This window comes from Narcine bancroftii, chromosome 12 (genome assembly GCF_036971445.1).
Source record: "Narcine bancroftii isolate sNarBan1 chromosome 12, sNarBan1.hap1, whole genome shotgun sequence".
In the NCBI taxonomy this organism is placed as follows: domain Eukaryota; kingdom Metazoa; phylum Chordata; class Chondrichthyes; order Torpediniformes; family Narcinidae; genus Narcine; species Narcine bancroftii.
The window spans coordinates 68,881,983-68,902,369 of record NC_091480.1 but is presented as its reverse complement, the minus strand read 5'-3'; the positions used below and the strand labels follow the sequence as shown (position 1 = coordinate 68,902,369).

General features: G+C 43.2%; 1 non-coding gene across 1 annotated transcript; it reads left to right on the top strand.

Moving 5' to 3' along the window:
* The first annotated feature begins 1,831 nt into the window (after positions 1-1,831).
* LOC138747798 (U1 spliceosomal RNA) lies at positions 1,832-1,990 on the top strand. The gene has a single exon (XR_011347663.1). It is a non-coding gene; the product is annotated as a U1 spliceosomal RNA (small nuclear RNA).
* The last annotated feature ends 18,397 nt before the right edge of the window (positions 1,991-20,387 follow it).

The following is a 20,387-nucleotide window of genomic DNA, read 5'->3' as shown; positions in this document are numbered from 1 at the left end:
TCTTTCCTGATGGCAGCAGCAAGAACAGAGCGTGTGCTGGGTGGTGCGGGTCCCTGATGATTGCTGCTGCTCTCCGACGGCAGCGTTCCCTGTAGATGTTCTCGACGGTGGGGAGGGTTTTGCCTGCGATGTCCTCGGCTGTGTCCACGGCCTTTTGCAGGGCTTTATGCTCAGGGGTATTGGTGTCCCCCATACCAGACTGTGATGTAGCCCGTCAGCTCACTTTCCACCACACCTCTGTTGAAATTTGCCAGGGTTTCCTTTATAACAAGGGAAAAGGGAGCGTCAGTTCAGCATCTGATTGAAAGATGCAGCTCAAACAATATGTACTCCCTCAGAAAGGCCTAAATATCAGTTTATGTCTCTGGACTGGAACTTGACCCCCACAGGCTTTTGATTCAGAAAAAGGCGTGCTACCTATTAACCCTGACTCATTTCCTAGAGGGAGCCATTTTAGGTCAGACAGGAAGGCAGGAGAAGTTTTATAATTAGCTTCAGTGCTTTAATTCACAAATGAAATTTTGGATAAGGCCCCTGCTTCCGCGAGCTGAACAATAGAATCTGCCTGTCCAGTGTATGTGACTGCAAGCTGAGGGTAGGCTCAAGTTCAAACTCATCGACTGTTTTGTTGAAATTTCAAAAATAAACGTGATTATGTATACAAAGGAAAATGTAGTGCAAAAGCTCTTTACATTTTTTACATTTTAAATTTAGAGGTACAACACGGAAACAGGCCATTTTGGCCCACGAGTCCGTGCTGCCCAATTTACACCCATTAACCTATAACCCCCGTACATTTTGAATGGTGAGAGGAAATCAGAGCTCCTGGATGAAACCCTCACAGACAAGGGGAGAATGTACAAACTCCTTACAGATTCGAACCCTGGTCCTGATCGCTGGTGCTGTAACAGCGTTACGCTAACCGCTACACCAACCGTGTCATTTGCTCTCTATATTCTCAATGTCATTGGTAATGTTGACATTTTTCTTTCTATACATAAGAGCATGTGGTGCCTCGTGGTGATGCACCCTTCAGTTGTTTGAGTGGCTTTCCCACTAGATCCAGCCTCTCAATGTCCAGGAGTGGAACAACATTAGACTGTGGTCATTCTCCTAAATGTGTGGCCTTTTCATTTGGCTGCACAGAGCTTCAGTGCATCCCTCACCAGATACCTCCGCCACCTGGAGTGTGCCAATCAGCAGGATTCTTTCATTCTCATATTAATGGATGGTCAATAGGTTTCAGCCAGACCAATCTAAAGCATCTTTCTCCACGTTGATGGTCTTCCAGCTGTTCTGGATCTCCGCCTCTGTGCGCATCCCTGGGAACAACCCATAAACCTGTCATGCTGCCGCTGGGGATGAACCATGACAAGGACCCTTCTCCACCCACTCTTAGTGAATCTGCAGTCTGCATAGAAGTGGAAGGCTGTCTCCTCTCCACCAGAGTTGTCTGAAGGCCAATATCCATTGGAGGTGATATTTTGAACCTACAAGAAGGATATCACCAGGAGGGCTTCTCTCACTGCCACACAGGCTTGATTCTTGGATCTTATTGGTGAGTTCTGGCAATGAGCCATTCAGCCAGATCATCTGGACAGTCTGCTCAGAGGTCAACCCCCCCAGTATCCATTGAGTCTTTGTCCCTCAATATTGACAAGTTCTTGATTAGCCAGGGGATCAAGGGTTATGTGGGAGAAGGGCAGGCAGTGGGATTGATTTGGAGACTGGATCATCTCATGAATAAATGATAGGGCAGACTCAATGGGCTGAATAGTCTATTTCTGCTCCTAGTTGTGTGATTTGAATATCTGCAAGATGTTCCGTGCCTATACTTACCTGGCAAGGGAGAATCGGTGGTCATAATGGCCGATCTCCCAGGACGAGGCTATCACATTGCACTTCGGGTTTGCTGACGCCTGCAATGTCCCCAAATGCGGGATACTCGACTGCAAAATTTGTGGTAGTGGGGGAATGCGTTCGGGTTTTAAAATGTTTTAATATATAAAAAAGATGTTCCGTGCTTACCACTGTCTAATGGACGTGGTCAAAAGTGTTTGTCTGGAACAATTTTTCCACAAAGGATGTTGCGTAGCCTGGAACAGATACAACCTCAGTGCATAACAGCACTTGGTGTGTCAATGAAATTAACTAATCGGAGACCTCAAGTATCGTTTCACAGATTTTATTTCACGTGATATGTCATGGGGAGTAGGCAGCATCTCCACTGCTCACCGACTCTGGAATTTACATCTGCAAACACGTATATTGAAACAGAAGCCCCTTTCACACTTGCATCCCAGTAAATTGGCCGTTCAGTGTCCCGGGATAGGAATGGGGTTTTGCCCTTTTACATTAGACCACTCCTAACCGGGACACTGAACGTTTTCACACTTGCAAAGGTTTATCCCCGGCGTTTGGTCTGTTCTACCTTTAATAGGAAGTGCCTGCAATGCAATTGCCCATTTCACACTTGCCTGATCTTAACGCCGGTGTCTGCAGGCGCCGGGGATTGTACTAGTGGTCAAGGCCAGCAATCCCCGGCGTGAGATGACGTCACCTGACACCAGCGCTGAACAAATTTTGCTTTCACACTTGCCACTTTAAAGGCCGATTGGTGTTTGATTCCTGGGATCACTGGCAAGTGTGAAAGGGGCTTAGGTTTTATCTGATGATGGAGAGTGTCAATAACCATTGTTTCTGTCCTTGTCTATGTTAAAGGCTACAACTTAGCTTCTTAATATCTCTGCAAGATGCTGTATTGAAACAGATTGTTCGCCAACTATGATAACAGTTCAGGCTACAACTTAGTTTCTAAATAATCTGAAGAAGAATGTGTTAATAACCACTGTTACCGTCCTTGACTTCAATGAAGGCTTAGCTTCCAAACGATATCTTACTGAAAGATGCTGTCTTAAAGCAGACTACTCAGATTTCAGATTTCAGATTTATTGTCAGAGTACACATACAGACCTGAGATCCTTTTCCTGCGGGCCAGGGAGAATTACCACTTATTGGTAGTGCAAAAAAAAACTGTACTCAACGTACACATGGAAACAAATAAAGAAATGTAACCAAACTGTGCAATAGAGAGGGAAAAAAATCAATAATGTGCAAAGTACGAGTCTTTAAATGAGTCCCTGATTGAGTTTGTTGTTGAGGAGTCTAATGGTGCATGAGGGGTGGAAGGGGTCCTCAATGATTTTGCGCACCCTCTTCAGACAACGATCCTGGTAGGTCAGGTTGATGGAGGGATGGGGGGGGGGGGAACTTCCTCCCTCCTTATCCACCTATTATCTCCTGCCTGTGGGACCATGCTCCTCCCCCTGCCCTTCCCCCTACCATTTTGTTTGGGTATCAGCTGATATTTTGTCTATACCTTGATGAAGGGCTCGAGCCCGAAACGTCGGTTATGAATCTTTATCTTTGCTACATAAAGGACACTGTTTGACCTGCTGAGTTTCTCCAACATTTTGCATTTTTGCTTCAAACACAGTGTCTGCAGACTTTCATGTTTTACTCTTCATTCTCAATGATCACTCTTGTCTCTCCACCACCCGCCTTTGCTATCGATGGCCTCATGCATCGTCTGCTTGCCCCCAACCCATGTACACCTCACTGTCCCTTCAACTGCACCCATCGCCTCCCCGCTTGACCTAAACACCATATGCTGGAGGAAGTCAGTGGGTTAGGTTCAGCATCTGTGTATTTCCCTGAACCACAACCTCCACCCTCTTCTCCCCAAACTGCCTTCCCCTTCACCTGTCTCCGACCACCGCCATGCTTCGTTTTGCGTCTCTTTCTCTCTGCCTTCAATAAATCTCTCCCTTCATAACTGTTTCTGTCCCTCCCCCGTGGTCATTCCAGATTGTAAGGGGTTGTAGGGTAATTGGGCAGCATGGGTTTCAATGGCTGGGACCAGCTTCTACCATGTTGTAAATAACGCCATTTAAAAATTCCCCATCCCTTGTACGTATACAGTTATCTCTCTCTCTCTCTCCCATGCATGTTCTATCACCCATGATAGTCATTTCTGCACTGTCTCTTTCTCTTACCTGTAATATCTCTCATCCACAATTCTCTCGCACACTCTCGCACACTCTTCTCTCGCATACTCTTAACCTCAGCAACAATCTCACACAATCATCCCCTCTTCTGTCCCATGCAGTCAACTTATCCCGACTGCGATCTCACCCACTCTCATGCTGGAAATGTGAATGGAGGCGGACAACGGCGGAAACGCTCAATGGGTCGGGCAGCATCTGAGATGAGAAAAGCACAGGTAACTTTGTCAATCCTTCTCTCTCTGTCTGCTGGAAGTTTGCAGAGGGAAGGGTTTTGCGTGCTATTTCAGTGTGGAAGACCTGTTCTATCACGCAGATATAGACCCTTTTCTCCAGGTCACCACCCCCCCCCACCCTCACCCGTGTTTCTTCAGCGTGCTTTCTTATTTGCGGCACATGACTTTCGCTGCAAATCGTTTAATCAAGCTGTGCCTCACAGCACTCTGTGTGAAAAAGATTTCTCCTGTACTCTCTCTTAAATCGTTTACATTTACCAATCCCTCATCTATTGGTCCACACCTCTTCATCATTTTAAACTGCCATTAAATCATCCTATAATGTTCTCTAATAACAAACTGCTGTGCTAATGCAAAGAACTGCAATGTTTAAATCAAGGGACCATTTGATTCCACATTGTTTGCTCCAACAATACACTGTTAACTCTAAAGATGAAAAGACTGCCACATCTTCATTCCCTTTATTGCCTGTGTTTTATGTCCTGGGATCCTTATGCAAGATTTATTGAGCAATAATTGCTACGTTATATGAAGTTAAATGCATTTGCTGCTTTCATCTTTGTGCAGCCTCTGTGCACCATGTTCCAGCCTCGGTCACTAGACAGGACATCTGCTCATTCTGATTTACAGTTGCCATACACTACTGTGGCTGCTCCTATGAGAAAGCATAGCTCAAGGCCTGCCTGCACACTGCATCAATAATTTACTGTGTAGAAGACTGATTGTGACAGCTCAGGATGATGGCGCTCTAGCCTAGAATTTTCAAAGGGATCTGGACTACTAAAGATCTGTGTTCGTAAACAAGAAAATTTGCAGATGCCAGTGTCTTTGTGCAGAACACAAAGCGCTGGAAGAATTCAGCAGGTTACGCGGCATCCATAGAAAGTGAACGGGACTGAGCCCTTCTTCAGGACCGTTGAAAATTAGGCAGGCACCCGAATAAAAAAAGGTGGAGGGAGGGAGAGGGAGGAAGGGGAAGGAACACAGGCTGACAGGTAAGAGGGAATAGGTTTATATGGGTAAGAGGCTAGAAGAGCAAGAAACTGAGAAGTGGGAGGGGGAGAGGGCAGAGGGCTCAAAAGGGCGTTACCTTGTGGAGAGTTTGAGGAGATTCAGTACATCATCAAAGACCCTCGTAAACCTCTACAGGTGGACCATGGAGAGCATTCTGGCTGGTTGCAGCACTGCCTGGTACAGAGGCACCAACTCTCAGGACAAGAATAAACCCCAAGGGTTGTTAACTTGGCCTATGACATCACAGGCTTCACTCCATCGAGGATGTTGACATGAGGCAGTGTCTTAAGAAAGCAGCCTCTATCCTCAAAGACTCCCTCACTACCCAGACCATGCCCTCTTCACTCTGCTACCATCGGGGAAAAGGTACAGGAGCCTGAAGACAAGCACCCAGCGGCACGAGGACGGCTTCCTGAATGGACAATGAACCACAGACTCTGCCTCACTTTTTCTTTTTCATACACTATTTTAATTTATTTTGTCAGGTGGTATATAGAAATGTTTGTTCTGTGATGTTGCCACCAAACAGAGAATTTCATGACTTGTTCATGACAATGAACCTGGATGCTGAGATGCTTGCCTGCTTTTTTTCTTATACCAAAAAGGGCTCAGGCCCAAAATGTCAGTCAGTTATCTTTACCTCGTAAGGGCACCATGACACCGGCTGAGCTCTTCCAGCATTAACGGAGTGTTTTTACTACAATCGCAGCATCTGTGGGCTTTCATGTTTCATTTTGTGCCCAGCATTGAAATCCTTGTGACAGTGAGCTCTGTTGGGCAGACCACGTTGTTGGAATGAAACTCCCTTCTGAACTCGTATAACCATATAACCATTTACGGAGCGATGTCGGCCTTTCGAGTCCGCACCGGTTCACTAGAACAACTCCACTAGCTCAAACCTCCCAGTCACCACCCATAACCCTCCGACCCCCTCACCTCCATGTACACATCCAACCTTCTCTTAAATGACAGAAGGGACCCTGACACAACGATCTCATTCGGAAGTTCATCATGGGAAAAAATTACCAGGCATGCAGAAGAGTGAAAGCCTCCTTGAAGAGCTGTCGCATTCGCATTAACTTGAGAATTCATAGCCCTTGAGCCCTCTGCTTTGAATGGCCTTCAATGCTTCCCCCCATCTTGACTCCATTGTGAGAAGACCAGGTACCTGGGTGATGTGGTTCAAGACTTTTGTTGTCCATGCCACTTTTGCCCAACCTCCTCCAGTTGAGAACAGGACCAAATAAAGGATGACCATCAAACGTTTTTGGGCTGAAATGACTTCTGCAAGCCCTGACAGTAGGTGGCAGCATCTTCTATGTGTTCATCTAGGTCATTCTCAGGTCGAAGGCTTTCTTTGTCAAGCTTGTGTTCCTGCTTTAGGCCTTCAGATCACCGGTTCCTGGCCTTTTACAATGAAAGCCCCACTTGTTCACACTTGGGAAAAATAATCATGATCTCCCTCATAATGTCACAGGCCACTCCTTTTAAGGAGTTGGAGCTATTCCAGGAACGTCTGGAGACCACTTACACTCGTACATTTATTGTTTTTGAATGCCTTTCCCTCATTCTTACTATTTTATGAAATTTCTGATGATTTTCATTTTAACGAGACAGCCCTTTGAAGCCATTAAAAATCCAGATTGCCCAATTACACCCAATTAGCCTACCAACCGCGTACATTTTGGATTAAATGACCTCAATATATTATTAAAGCTTTACAGACACTCTGCAAACTACGGTGATCCTTCCACCACCACCCCCATTTCCCTGAAAGGCTCGCACACCCTTGGTGAAGAACCATACTTCAGTCCCTTCCTGGATCCCAAAGTGACCCCTAATCTATTAATTACTGGTTCCTTGTGAGTCCATAGTAGGATGTACCTGAGAAAACATGTAAGCATTTCGGAGATTAAAATAAGGTGTGGCAGCCAACATTATCTCATTCCAGTCAGTACAGTCCTGGGGACAGTGTGTCATCGGTGACATCATCAATATAAATACCAGTTATTTTGGACACGATGACGACTGTCCAAGTAAGTGAGATCACTCTCCCCTCACTCTGTTCTTTTCTATCCAATAGCAGGCAGAGAATCTTCATCCCTGTACTCTGGATTTCCCTGGGTTTACCCAGGGTCGGTGTCAGAACAAGTCTAATCGGTGTGTCTGGGGGGTGCATTAGGGTAACTGTGGGGAGGCACAGACTGATGTTCCAAAACTCATTCAGCTGGGAGGGGTGGGTGCCATACCTGCTATGAACCTCCTCCATGCGCCGCCATCACACTTCCCCCTCCTGCCGATGTAACAGACAAACGCGCGCACTTTTAGCGCGTGGAAACAAAACCACGTGATGCTAGAGCTGCAGGTGGGTGGGGGAGGCACAGTAACTCATTGGAGGGGGCATGGCCTGTGAATGCCCCTTTCCCCCATGACTCTGAGCCTGGGTTTATCTCTCCTCCTGCATTTGACTCTTGGGCAGTAGTGGACGGTCATCATGGGGTTAGATGGGAATGTATCTGTAGTGCAGGTGTGAAGATTTGGTCAAAAGACATGGGGGTGGGGGAATGAAGAAAAATGTGCTTTAGCAGAGAAATGGTAATGATATGGAACTCAGTGCCTGGAAGGTGGGGGGAGCGGGGAAGAGTATGGGGAAGGAAGGAGGCCAATGTCAATTTGGGCTTCTGGAAGAGACTTGGGTAGGCTCTGAAGGAACTGTAATTTTCAGTGTTATAGGAAACAGAAGAGAAATAGGGCTATCCGGCTGGCTCCACTAAGAGCCAACAAGGAGTCAGTGAGGTGAATGGCCATGCTGTGCACCAGGAAGATCATGATTCTCATTTCTAAACTGTATCAGAACACAGGGGGTAGTCGCCATGTGAAAGAATAACTTTAACGAATATGCTTAACAAAGGATTAATGAATTGGGTGAGAATATAGTTGCCTTGTAACATAGGTGAGGATGTGACTGCTTTCTTCCCTGTGCTGTAGTGAGATCGTAACTAACACCAAGGACGTCCTGTTTTTGCCACCTTGTCTGCAGACACCACAAGGGAACATATTGTTGTAAAAACAGGAATCGCCAGCTGTGTGAAACTTGCAGGGTCTCACACAGACCCCTACCCAAGGGTGTATAAAAATGGGATGGATACCCTGTATGCTTTGAGTGGGGCTCAGCGTAGAGAATGAGTTACTGAACTCTACTGAACCCCTCACTCCCACTAAGCGTTTACAAGGCTGAGGAAAGAAACTATTGTACGCTTAATTGTCTCTGCTGTGTCCTGCTGTTTGTTTTAGTACAGTGCGGACTGACTTTCACAGCCACACATTTCCTGGCTATCTCTCATCGCCAGCTCTCTGGACCTCAGTGGTGCCTCTAAATTGGCATGCAGCTTGAATGTGTCAAGGACTGAATGAGAGATCTCCAAATTTAATAGTAAACATTACTGCATCAGAAGTTACCTGTTACTGTGAGCTTCTGCATTGAGTTTATCGCAAAAGCCTGCCTTAGGAGAATTTGGCAACTTGCCATTGGTGACCTTGACCTCAGTAGTTGTACGTGAACAAGCCCGAGATGCGGCCCTGCCTCAGTGGATTTGGCAGGGTTGCACATATCTAAAATGTATGAAGCACACAATGACCAATTTTGCTTAATGTCCTGTGAATCACCTGGGAATGCTTTGCTCTTTTAAAGTATACTAAGACATTTGCTGTTGTAATAGAATCAGAATCAGAATTTATTGTCATGAACAAGTCACAAAATTTGTTGTTTTGTGGCAGCATTAATCATATAAACCACCTTACAAAATAAATAAAAATAGTGCAAGAAAAAGTCAAAGTCTTGGGTTCATTGATCATTCAGGAAGCTGATGGTCGAGGGGAAGAAGCTGTCCTTGTGCTGTTGGGTGCTCGTCTTCAGGCTCCTGTACCTTTTTTCTGAAGGTAGCAGAGTGAAGAGGGCACGGCCTGGTTGGTGTGGGGGTCTTTGGGGATAGAGGCTGCCTTCTTAAGACGCCGCCTCATGTCGATGTCCTCAATGGAGTGAAGTCTGGTGCCTGTGATGTTGCAGGCAGAGTTAACAACCCTCTGGGGTTTATTCTTGTCCTGAGAGTTGGCGCCTCCACACCAGACAGTGATCCAACTAGACAGAATGCTCCCCATGGTCCACCTATAGAAGTTTACGAGAGTCTTCGGTGACCTCCCGAACCTCCTCAAACTCTTCACAAAGTGTCGCCGCTGGCGAGCCTTCGTCTTGATTGCACCAACATGGATATCACTCAATCTTCAAATAGTTCTGTCCCTATTAATCACGTGGCATATCCGGGCATGTGGTGATCTGCCTTCCAGTGACAATTTATGTTCCCTGATTGGATTATTTTGAGTGTTTTCGGACCTTTCTTCCAAGGCCAATATATGTACAATGAAATTGATAAGAAAGCACCAGTTTTTTTTATAATTCTGCTGAGGTTTCACTGGGGTTTAAGGCAGAGTTAGGAGATCAAAGTAAGGCTGATACAAGTTGAGTTTCACATCATATCTATCCTGTAATTGGCACTGAATTTGAGATTTAAATGTTTTATCAAATGGAATGATAAAGTAACAGCAAACACACAAGGACTGTGCCAGCGAATGTCAGAAAGTTTGCACTCACTGCAAGTATATGCAATGAGTTTTAAACAACAATTAGTGGTTCCTTTAATTATTCAAAACTCAACCAAAGCCAATGAGAGAAGATTCCTCATTTAAGACAGTATCTCATAAATCCTGACACCCTCCATCTGGACAGATCAAGATAAAGTCAATATCAAGGAACAAGGAAACTGGCTCTTCTTCCCACTGAGTGAACAACAACACATATACAGTAAAAACCCCTGGTATCCGGCATCAATGGGGATTGATGGTTGCCGGATAAATGTATTTTCTGGTTGCTTGAGACTTACTCATGAAATGGCAAACTAAAAAGACAAATACTGTACTGAACTTACACTGAACAAACTTCACTGAGATGAATATATAAACCTTAAACCATTTTACTTTATTTTCAGTCACATTGTTGGAAAACCTTTAACTGTCACTGCATCTGCAGGTTCCTCCCCCTCCACAGAGTCACCGAATAATAACATCATAGATAATTAACCCCCCAATCCTCCAGTTTGCAGATAAAGCCTCTGACTGGGATGACTCTTACTCAGCAGGGATAAGGAGACACTTTAAGAGAGCCACCCCAACAGCGAGTGGCATCAACCAGCTCTTCATCCTGGGCGACGCCATCGCTGTTTCACACAACTTGATTCAAACAGCTGCTACGGGCAAACCCCGACCAAGGCTCTCCCTCCGCTGGCTGATGTGTTACTTCAGATAACATTTACTTTCACAGTTTTAAACTTGTGTATCTTTAACTTTTTATTTCATTCTTATTTGTTTTAATTTTTAAAACTTTATTTTCCTTGATTTTTTTTTTTGTTGGTTGCTTGAGGCTGCCAATCACTTGAATTCTGGATACCAGGGATTTCACTGTATATTTAATTGATTTGGATAAAAAAGTGGATGGATGTGTTAGTAAGTTTGCAAATGACACAAAAATTGGTGGAGTTGCAGTCAGTGTAGAGGGCTATCAAAGGATACAGCAGGATATAGTGAAACAAGAAAGTCAGCAGACACTGTGATTGTAGTTTAATACACAAAAGTGTTGGATAAACTCAGCAGGTCATGCATCGTTCATAGGAAGCAAAGATATCTAACCAATGTTTCATATGAGCAAAAAGCAGGCAGGTGCCAGAATAAAATGGTGGGGGGCTGGGGGGAAGGAAGAAGGGGATGGGGAAGAAGCACAGGCAAAAGACCATAGGTTGATATGGGTGGGAGGGAAGAAGGGAAGAAAGCTGAGAAGTGCTGCTGGTATCAATGCCACAAGGTTCAGGAACAGCTGCTCCCCCTCCACCATCAGACTCCTCAATGACAAACTTAATCAGGGACTCATTTACTTGCACACTTTATTGATTTTTTATTCTCTCTGCATTGCACAATTTGTTCACCTTTCTTTTATGTTTAATATATTGTTACGAGCCCAGAGGGCCCCAAAACCCAGCAGCAATAGATATTCACCAAGACAAATGGTTATTTGAACAAAAGTTGCTTTTAATTATCTTTAAACATGAAAACAGGATCAAAGTCCAACTTATTACTATTAACTTACCTCCCCCCCCTTCTAATTCTAAGCACACGTGTATGTAATGTATGTGTAAGTTCAGAAAAGTTATTTGATTCACAGTCCAATCTCACTTTTCATTCCTCCAATTGCAGGCAATTCTTAGACTGTGCACAGAATTCAACATTTATAAAGTTCACCAGGCTTTGGTGCTTGAAAGGCAAATGGTTACTGCTCAGGAAAGTTCTTGCCAGTTTTCAGAGAGAGATTTGTTGTTCCTTGTAACCAGCCACTTCAGTGTCTTGCCAAAGAAACTTGCCCCGTCAGGGTTCTCCAGATGATAACCTCTTTCTTTCAGGTCACCACAGAGTTCCTTTTGGTTCCCTTCTTTCAAGTGAAACATTAGACAGCCAGTCCTCTCCTCTTGTATGGACCACAAGGGCATTGACCAGGCTGAACTAAGCCCTCACAACCCATCTTCCAAATGGGGTTTTTTCACAAGTTTGCCAGCTTGTCCTGTTCCAGTCCCAGCTGCTGCTGCTGACTGTAGCACTGCAGAACTGATCTCTCTCTCTCTGCTTGCAAAAACCACATGACCCTCTTAGAACAGCAAGCCGCACTCCAGACAGCCTGCAGCTCCAAACTACTCCTCCAATCTCTTTCATCTGTTGCTTTTCAAAACCACAATCCATGAGTAAAGTCTCTTTGGAATTCCCCAAAGTTTTTGCAAAGGCCCCCAGGAACCGCCATCCAGTATTTTAAATGAGATCTTTTGAAGTGTTTGTATGTGACCTACATTAAAAACCTGCCCCAATTTATCTCCCAAAAACATATCTATATACAATACAAACACAAAATAATCTGTCACAGTATACATTTCTTGTACAATTCTTTGCACAATCAATAAGTGGTAATTCTGCCCTGCCTGCAGGAAAAAGAATCTCAGGGTTGTATGTGATGTCGTGAATGTATCTGACAATAAATCTGAACTTTAAATGTTGATCTTTTGGGATCATTCTGTGAAGAGAGATGTGAAAAGGATGGTCTGTCTACTCTCGTAGGCGAGTGTAAGAGATACCAGGGCCAAATTTCAAAGAAGAGCAGATGAATTTATTCCTTGCTAGATATTACTGAAAGTACAGATTATCTGGATATTGTTACACTGCATTTTGCTACATGCATATTGTTTGCAATGTTTTCTGTGTTTCAGAAGTACAAGAAAATCCTCGTTATCCGGAATTCAAGCAACCGGCAAAAAAAAATTGCAGAAAATAAATCAATAAAAATTATGAAAGTTTAAACTTGGCGTCCCCTAGTGATCTTAAGCAACTGGAAAATTCACTTATCCGGCATCTATCAATCCCCATAGGTGCCGGATACCAGGGGTATCCCTTGTTGCAAAACACCTCAAGGTGTCGTAGAAGAGACGTGATAGGCTCTACATAAATGTAGATTTTTGTTCAAAGATGGATTGCCTGTTTCAGTTAATCATCCTTTGCAGTTCCAAGTAATTCACTGTTGTGCAAGGCACTCGGGGGAGATTAATTCAGGAGTAATAAACTAATGCAAAATGCAAATATTTTTTCAGCTTCCACGTGGAGATGAGCGAATTCATCATGAGTGAGGAATGGAATCCTGGCTAAGTATTTCAAGACACACCTCGCCTTCCTCCACAGCTGCAAGCTGAGGCCTCGCTTTTAGTGCCATTTGCTTCTTCACCCTGTTGCTTCTCAAAATCATTAAAATTGTCTGCTTTTTCTCACAGGTTTCTTCCCCTCTGACTGCGCAGTGCCCAAGATACTGAGTTCCTTCCTAAATTCTCACTGATTTTAACTCATTTAAATCAAGTGGTTAGCACAATGCTGTTACAGCACCGGCGCCAAGGGTTTGAATCACACGCTGTCTGTAAGGAGTTTGTACATTCTCTCACTGTCTGCGTGGGTTTTCCTTCCAGGAATCTGGTTTCTTCCCTCAGAGAGCTGTAGAGACATGATCATCGAGTGAATCCAAGACTTGGCAATTGCATTTCTGAACTCAAATCGAGTTAAATCGTTATCTGATTGTACAAGTCCAACCCGACAAAACAGCATTCTCTGGTCCTCAGTGCAAAACACACAGATACACACCCAGACATCACACACACAGAGACAATACACAAGCAGGACAAGTCCTCATACGTACAAATAAATGAACAAATACTGTTTCATGAATATAAGAGTCTCAGAGGGTTTGCGTGAGCAGTTCCTTTGGTCGTTCAGCATTCTCACTGCCCGTAGGAAGAAGCTGTTCCACAGCCTGGTGGTGCTGGCTCTGATCCTCCTGGATCTCTTCCCCGATGGCAGCAGCTGAAAAATGCTGTGTGCGGGGTGGAAGGGGTCCTCAATGATTTTGCATGCCCTCTTCAGGCAACAATCCCATTAGATCACGTCGATGGGAGGTGGGGTGGGGGGAGGGAAACCCCAGTGAACCTCTCTGCCGCTCTTATGGTCCTGTGGATTGCAAAGCTCAATAGCAACCATACCACATTTTAAATGACAACCAATGCCCAGTGTATGTGGGGATCAGGCAGGAAAGTAGCAAGGGGAGTCACGTGATGGAGTAGTGGACGGTAGGGTAAAACCAGCCCTCTCCAGAAAAGAAAAATCAAGAAAAGACAAAGTTCAATAAATATAAAATATAAGAAATAAAAGATAAAGTTGCAGAGAAGAGAAAGAAGATGGCACCTAAGAAGGAAAAAGTAAAAACAACGGGAAAAAAAAAGAAGAAAAGACACCGGAAAAGAAAGAAGAAGGCCTTACCTGCACAAAGGAACAGGGAACCGTGGTGGCAAAGAATGCCCGTTCTCCGAGGTTGGTGTCGGCCCTGTGGAGTCGCAACCCCCCGACCGGTGGACTGCAAAAATGGCTCTCTGAGCCAAACAAAAGTGCGCAACTGCGCAATCTAAGGTAAAGGAAAACACCCACGGGAGAGGGGCTCAGCTGAGGAGCAGGCAATCAAGGCACAACCAGCTGAGGAATGCCCGTCACCAGGGCTCTCAGCTGGAAGATAAGAAAAGTGGCAGGAGTGGAAGTGAAGTACCAGGTGAGAAAGAAAGTTGACGGGGTGAACGGCAAGAGGAGCAGCAGCAGAAGGCCTGACAGAGCAGCCCAGGAGGGGAGGATCAACAACAAGAGGCCCAGCAAGAAGAGGCCCGACAAAGTGAGACAAGCAACTCATCAGGAAAATCAGAAGAGACACAGATACAAAGAAGAGAAGAAGAAGACACAAACACAGGTACAGAGAGAGAAGAAGAGGAAGAAGAAGACCAAGATCTTCACAGAGAAATAGAAAATAAAACTGATGGACAGAATATAGATAAAGCTTTTTTTGAAGAACAAATGAGAGCATTAAAATAATGGTTGTCATTAGAATTTAGTGCAATTAAAAGAAAAATGAAAAGAACAGAAGATAAAATGCAAAGATTAGAGCTGGTCATGACAGAAATAGGGAAAAGAGAAGAGAATGTGGAAGAACGAGAAACGGCTGTAGAAATGGAAGTAAGTGACTTAAGAGGAAAATTGGAAGAAAGTGATAAAAAAATTAAAGAGACACAAGAGTTGTTAGCTCAGAAAATTGATGTTGGAAAATTATAGTAGACAAAACAACATAAAAATGGTGGGTCTAAAGGAAGATGAAGAAGGCACAGATATGAAGGAATTTATAAAAGAATGGATCCCAAAGGTCCTGCGAACAACAGAAATGCAGGAAGAAATGGAAATAGAAAGGGCACACAGAACACTAGCTCCGAAACCACAGACATATCAAAAACCAAGAACCATTTTTGTAAAATTTTTGAGATATACGACAAGAGAAAATATACTGGAATGGGCAAGGAATAAAATTAGAGAAGACAATAAACCATTGGAATACAAGGGTCAAAAAATATTTTTTTACCCAGACATAAGTTTTGAACTCTTAAAGAAGAGAAAGGAGTTTAATACAGCAAAATTGATCCTATGGAAAAAAGGTTATAAATTCATTTTAAGACATCCAGCTGTGCTTAAAATATTTATCCCCGTGGAGCAAAACAGACTGTTCTCAGATCCAGAGGAAGCATAAGAATTTGCAGAACGCTTGCAGGACAGAAGGAGAGATGAAGAGATGTAATAAGAATGAAGAACGGCGATAAAGTATATATAAAGATGTAAAAACAATGTATATGTAAAGAACTAAAGAAGGGAAAGAGAAGGGAAGGAAGGAAGTAAGGGGAAAAAAAAGGAGAACTTTATTATGTGTTTAAAAAAAAGTGTTTTCTGGGGGGGTTGTGGGGTTGGGTGGGGGAGAGAATAACCATCACTGCGAAATTAGTTGATGCTTGCGAGCAGGATCGCAATCCAAATGGAAAGGGGAGTTGTGGTTGCCTGGCAAGGGATAAGGGGCAACTCAGAGAGGGGGGGGGGTATTTGGGGTTAAGGTAATATTGGATGTGGGAGTTGTTGGAGCATTTTATGTTTTAAATGTGTTGTTATATATTGAGTTTAAAAGGGAAAACTGAGAGATGAAAATGGGGAAAAGGAGGATTGTCGTGGTGAGGAAGCGGAAATGAGGTGTAAACAGGATATGAGAGGGCCACGTTGAACTATATGACTATAAACATTAATGGAATACATAACCAAATTAAAAGGAAGAGGCTATTAAAGTTACTCAAAAAAGAAAAAAATAGATATAGAATTTGTGCAGGAAACGCATCTAACTGAAGTGGAACATAACAAATTAAAGAGAGACTGGGTAGGACACGTAGCGGTAGCATCATATAATTCAAAAACTAGAGGTGTAGCTATATTAATTAATAAAAATTTACCAATCAAAATAGAGGAGGAAATAATAGATCCAGCAGGGAGGTATGTAATGATAAAGTGTCAGATATATTCAGAATTTTGGAATTTGCTCAATATATATGCACCTAATGAGGAGGATCAAAAGTTTATGCAGGATATTGTTTTGAAGATTGTAGATACACAAGGAACTATATTGATAGGAGGGGATTTTAACCTTAATTTGGATCCAATGTTGGATAAAACTGGACAAAAGACAAGTAAAAAGAATAAAGTGGCCAAATATATGGTTAAATCAATGCAGGAAATGAAACTTATGGATATATGGAAGAGGCAGCACCCAGGAGAGAAGGAATACTCATATTATTCAAGTAGGTATAAAACATACTCAAGGATTGATATGTTTTTATTGTCGGCCCATATTCAAGGGAGAGTTAGAAAAACTGAATATAAAGCTAGACTACTATTTGATCACTCACCCCTGTTATTAGCAATAGAACTGGAGGACAACCCACCAAGAACATATAGATGGAGGTTAAACTCCATGCTACTTAAAAGGCAGGAATTTAGAGAGTTTATTGAACGCCAAATTGAAATGTACTTTGAAATAAATACAGAATCAGAGAAAGACAAATTTATATTACAGGACGCAATGAAAGCCTTCATTAGAGGGCAGATAATAAGTTATGTAACTAAGATGAAAAAGGACTACAATCAAGAAATAGAGCAGTTGGAAAGGGAGATTGTAAGTACAGAAAAGGAACTAGCAACAAGGGATGATATAACGAAAAGGAGAGAATTGGCGGACAAAATAATAAAATACAAAACATTACAAACTTACAAGGTGGAGAAGAACATAATGAAAATAAAGCAAAAGTATTATGAACTGGGAGAAAAAACACATAAAATATTAGCCTGGCAACTTAAAACAGAACAAGCTAAAAGAACTGTATTGGCATCAAGGAAAAAGGACAAACAAATTACATATAACCCATATATAACCATATAACCATATAACCACTTACAGCACAGAACAGGCCAGTTTGGCCCTACTAGTCCATGTCGTAACAAATCCCCACCCTCCTAGTCCCACTGACCAGCACCCGGTCCATACCCCTCCAGTCCTCTCCTATCCATGTAACTATCCAGTCTTTCCTTAAATGTAACCAATGATCCCGTCTCGACCACGTCTGCCGGAAGCTCATTCCACATTCCTACCACCTTTTGCGTAAAGAAATTTCCCCTCATGTTCCCCTTATAATTTTCCCCCTTCAATGTTAAACCATGCCCTCGTTTGAATCTCCCCCACTCTTAATTGAAAAAGCCTATCCATGTTTACTCTGTCTGTCCCTTTTAAAATCTTAAACACCTCTATCAAGTCCCCTCTCAATCTTCTACGCTCCAGAGAGAAAAGCCCCAGTCTGCACAACCTTTCCCTGTAACTCAAACCTTGAAATCCTGTCCACATTCTCGTGAACCTTCTCTGCACTCTCTCTATTTTGTTTATATCTTTCCTATAATTTGGTGACCAAAACTGTACACAGTACTCCAAACTTGGCCTCACCAATGCCTTGTACAATTTCATCATAACCTCCCTACTCTTGAATTCAATACTCCGATTTATGAAGGCCAACATTCCAAATGCCTTCTTCACCACACCATCTACCTGAGTATCAGCCTTGAGGGTACTATTTACCACAACTCCTAAATCCCTTTGTTGTTCTGCACATCTCAATAGCCTACCATTTAATGCATATGACCTATTTAGATTTGCCTTTCCAAAATGTAACACCTCACACTTATCTGTATTAAATTCCATCAGCCATTTCTCAGCCCACACTTCCAGCCTTCCTAAATCACCTTTTAATCTACGGTAATCTTCCTCACTGTCCACAACACCACCAATCTTTGTATCATCTGCAAACTTGCTTATCCAATTCTCCACCCCTACTTCCAGATCATTAATATATATAACAAACAATAGTGGACCCAGGACCGATCCCTGAGGAAATCCACTAGTCACCGACCTCCAATTGGACAAACAATTTTCTACCACTACTCTCTGACACCTCCCATCCAACCATTGCTGAATCCATTTCACTACCTCCTCATTTATACCTAATGCCTCCACCTTTTTTCCTAACCTCCTGTGGGGAACTTTGTCAAAAGCTTTACTAAAGTCTAAATAGACAACATCCACAGCTTTCCCTTCATCAACCTTTTTTGTAATCCCCTCGAAAATCTCAATCAGGTTTGTCAAGCATGATCTACCCCTGACAAAACCATGCTGATTACTCCCTGTCAATCCCTGTACCTCCAAATATTTGTAAATACCATCCCTCAGAACACTTTCCATCAACTTGCCCACCACAGATGTCAGACTCACGGGCCTATAATTCCCAGGTTTACATTTTGACATGCGCCACCCTCCAATCCTTTGGCACTACCCCCGTGGCCAGTGACATCCGAAATATCTCTGTTAATGGCCCCACTATCTGTCCACTAGCCTCCCTGAGTGTCCTTGGGAATATCTTGTCCGGTCCCGGAGATTTATCAACCTTTATCTTTTTCAACACAGCCATCACTACCTCCTCGGTTATCCTTATATGCTTCATTGCCTCCCCACTATTTTTCTTTACCTCAACTGGTTCAATATTTTTTTCCCTAGTGAATACCGAGGCAAAAAAAAAATTCAAAATTTCCCCCATTTCCTCTGACTTCTCACTCAGCCTACCCTCGCTATCTACAAAGGGTCCAATTTTATCCCTCACTAATCTTTTACTTTTAATGTATCTATAGAAACCCAATAGAGATTAATGAGAACTTTAAGGAATTTTATGAACAATTATACCAAACTGAGAACGAGGGGAAAGATGATAAAATAGAAGAGTTTTTAGCTAAAATTGAACTGCCAAAATTGCAAGAAGAGGAACAAAACACACTGATAAAACCATTTGAAATAGAGGAAGTACAGGATATATTAAAAAAGCTGCCGAACAATAAAACACCTGGAGAGGATGGATTCCAAATAGAATTCTATAAAACATTTAAAGAGTTATTAATTCCTCCTCTCCTGGAAGTAATGAACCAGATAGAAGAAACACAAAGCTTGCCAGATTCATGTAAAACAGCAATAATTACAGCAATACCAAAGACAGGGAAGGATCCACTAACACCAGCATCGTATGGACCAATATCTTTACTTAATTCAGATTATAAGATAATAGTGAAATTATTAGCAAACAGATTGGCCGACGTGTACCAAAAATAATAAAACAAGATCAAACTGGATTTATTAAGAAAAGACGAACTGCGGATAATGTCTGTAAACTTATCAATCTAATTCATGCAGTTCAAGGAAATAAGACGCCAACAGTGGCTGCTGCTTTAGACACAGAAAAAAAACCTTTGACAGAGTAGAATGGAATTATCTATTTAAAGTAGTATTTCTTTTTTCTTTTTTTTCTTTGGCTTGGCTTTACGGACGAAGATTTATGGAAGGGTAATGTCTATGTCAGCTGCAGGCTCGTTTGTGGCTGACAAGTCCAATGCAGGACAGGCAGGCACGGTTGCAGTGGTTGCAAGGGAAAATTGGTTGGTTGGGGTTGGGTGTTGGGTTTTTCCTCCTTTGTCTTTTGTCAGTGAGGTGGGCTCTGCGGTCTTCTTCAAAGGAGGTTGCTGCCCGCCGAACTGTGAGGCGGCAAGATGCACGGTTTGAGGCGATATCAGCCCATTGGCGGTGGTCAATGTGGCAGGCACCAAGAGATTTCTTTAGGCAGTCCTTGTACCTCTTCTTTGGTGCACCTCTGTCTCGGTGGGCAGTGGAGAGCTCACCATAGAACACGATCTTGGGAAGGCGATGGTCCTCCATTCTGGAGACGTTCGATCCAGCGCAGTTGGATCTTCAGCAGCGTGGATTCGATGCTGTTGGCCTCTGCCATCTTGAGTACTTCGATGTTGGTGATGAAGTCGCTCCAATGGATGTTGAGGATGGAGCGGAGACAACGCTGGTGGAAGCGTTCTAGGAGCCATAGGTGATGCCGGTAGAGGACCCATGATTCGGAGCCGAACAGGAGTGTGGGTATGACAACGGCTCTGTATACGCTAATCTTTG